Source organism: Gossypium raimondii, chromosome 10 (assembly GCF_025698545.1).
Source record: "Gossypium raimondii isolate GPD5lz chromosome 10, ASM2569854v1, whole genome shotgun sequence".
In the NCBI taxonomy this organism is placed as follows: Eukaryota; Viridiplantae; Streptophyta; class Magnoliopsida; order Malvales; family Malvaceae; genus Gossypium; species Gossypium raimondii.
Genome location: NC_068574.1, coordinates 46,124,443 through 46,126,680, shown reverse-complemented (window position 1 = coordinate 46,126,680; position 2,238 = coordinate 46,124,443). Strand labels below are relative to the sequence as shown.

Below are 2,238 nucleotides of genomic sequence, written 5' to 3'. Positions count from 1 at the left end.
TTTCCTAGGTATTGTTTCGCTTCTTGGTTGTTAATCATTTATTTTATTGATTCTTTCTTTGTCATGTTCTTTAGTTAATTAATTTAGTTAATTTTAGTTTTAATCAATCTCTCCAATTTGTCAGTTAAATAATAGAAATACAGTAATTAGTAGTACTTTTAGTCCTTATGGGAACGATATCTTTGCTCATTGTAGCTACATTATTAATTGATAGGTGCATTTGCCTTATCAGACTTTTTGTTGGTTTACGATTAAATCAAGTTTTTGGCGCCATTGCCAGGGAGCTAAAATATTTGGAAAACCTTATTTCTGCTAATTTAGCCATTTTTTATTTTTATTTTTATTGTTTTTAATTTAATTTTTATATCCTAATTTTTTGTTCGTTTGTTTCTAGCAGGTTCTTTTGGTTTATGACTAGAGGAAACCTGTAGGATCCATTACTTTTTGACAATGAGATTGAAAAGACTGCTCACAAAGATTGTAGAGAGGTTAGAGAAGCAAGGCAAAGTCAACTGAATATAGTAGACGATCAAGAGGTAAAGGATACTACTGTAAAGATGGGTGATAATCAAAATAATCAGCTACCTCTTGCAGGTCCTACTCCTCAGACTATATATGATTATGCTAAGCCTACTCTAATTTAGACTAAATTGAGTACTGTGAGACCTACCATTAATGCTAACAATTTTGAGCTGAAGCCAAACACAATTCAGATGGTAAAACAATATTTTCCTGTTTGATGGTTTGCAAGATGAAGATCCGAATACTCATTTAGCTAAATTTCTAGAGATTTGTGACATGTTCAAGATTAATGGCGCTACTGATGATGCCATACATTTACGGTTGTTCCCATTCTCTTTGAGAAGCAAGACAAAACAGTGGTTAAATTCATTTCCACGAGATTCTATCACGACTTGGGATCAAATTACTGAGAAGTTTCTATTAAAGTACTTCCCACTGGCTAAAATAGCTAAGTTAAGGAATGATATCTCTTCTTTTGCTCAAATTGAATTGAAGAGATTATATAATACATGGGAGAGATTTAAAGATCTTTTGAGAAGCTGCCCTCATCATGGGTTCCTTTGTGGGTACAAGTTCAAACCTTCTACAATGGTTTGAATCCCTTGACTAGGCAATTAATTGATGCAGTAGATGGTGAAACACTTAATAATAAGACACCTGAGGTAATTTACGAGTTTATTGAGGAGATGAAACTAAATAATTATCAGTGGCAAGTCATGAGAACAAAACTGATTAATGCAGTGGGTGATTTTAATATTGATGTAGTTTCTATGTTAACAAATCAGTTTGAAGCTCTTGGTAAGAAAATTGATGATCTGAATTTTTTTAAGCAGGTGAATCCCATAGTGCAATATGATGCGAATGGAGAGGGGATGATCAATCTAGAATGTTTACCTTTCGGTTTTAGCATGGAGCATGAGAAAGTCAATTTTATGGGTAAAAATTCAAAACCTCAAAATAACCACTATAGCAATAACTATAATGTAGGTTGGAGGAACCATCCAAATTTCTCTTGGGGTGGTCAAGGAAATCAAAGGTCACAACCCCTCGGGGTTTTCAGCAACCTTATCAGTAAGAGAAGAAGTCGAACCTTGAGGATATGTTGGTTAAATTTATTTCGGTGTCAGAAACTCAATTTCAAAACACCGAGACATCTTTAAAAAATTAGCAAGCATTGATTAAAGTGATAGAAAATCAAATTAGACAACTTGCCAAACTAATTTCGAAAAGACCACAAGGGAGATTACTTAGAAACACTGAAACTAACCTAAGGGAGTAAATCCACGCAATCACTATTCAAAACGTGGAAGGGTTAGTCGAGCCTGAAAAGAAGTCAAAGCTAGAAGCTGTTGTGAAAAGTATGAGGTTGAGGAAGCTAAGAAAGAGCATAAGCTAGTAATTAGAGAGTACAAACCACGAATTCCATATCTAGCAACATTAAAGAGAAACCGCATAAATGAACAATATGGTAAACTTCTTGAATTTTAAAAAAACTACATATTAACTTACCTTTTGTTGAAGCCCTTTCGCAGATGCGAAAGTTTGTAAAAAATTTAATTGAGTTATTAACAAAAAAAGACAGTTAGACAACTTGTCGACTGTGGAGCTCAATGTAGTTGCTCGGCCATTCTCCAAAACAAACTACCCAACAAACTTAAAGATCTAGGGAGTTTTACTATTCCTTATCTCATTGGTAGTTTAAATGTTGAAAGCATT

The 2,238-nt window shown here is 33.7% G+C and overlaps 1 non-coding gene across 1 annotated transcript; it reads right to left on the bottom strand.

The window, feature by feature from the left end:
- Window positions 1-972: 972 nt before the first annotated feature.
- Window positions 973-1,079, bottom strand: LOC128034251 (small nucleolar RNA R71). Its single transcript, XR_008190381.1, has one exon. It is a non-coding gene; the product is annotated as a small nucleolar RNA R71 (small nucleolar RNA).
- Window positions 1,080-2,238: the final 1,159 nt, after the last annotated feature.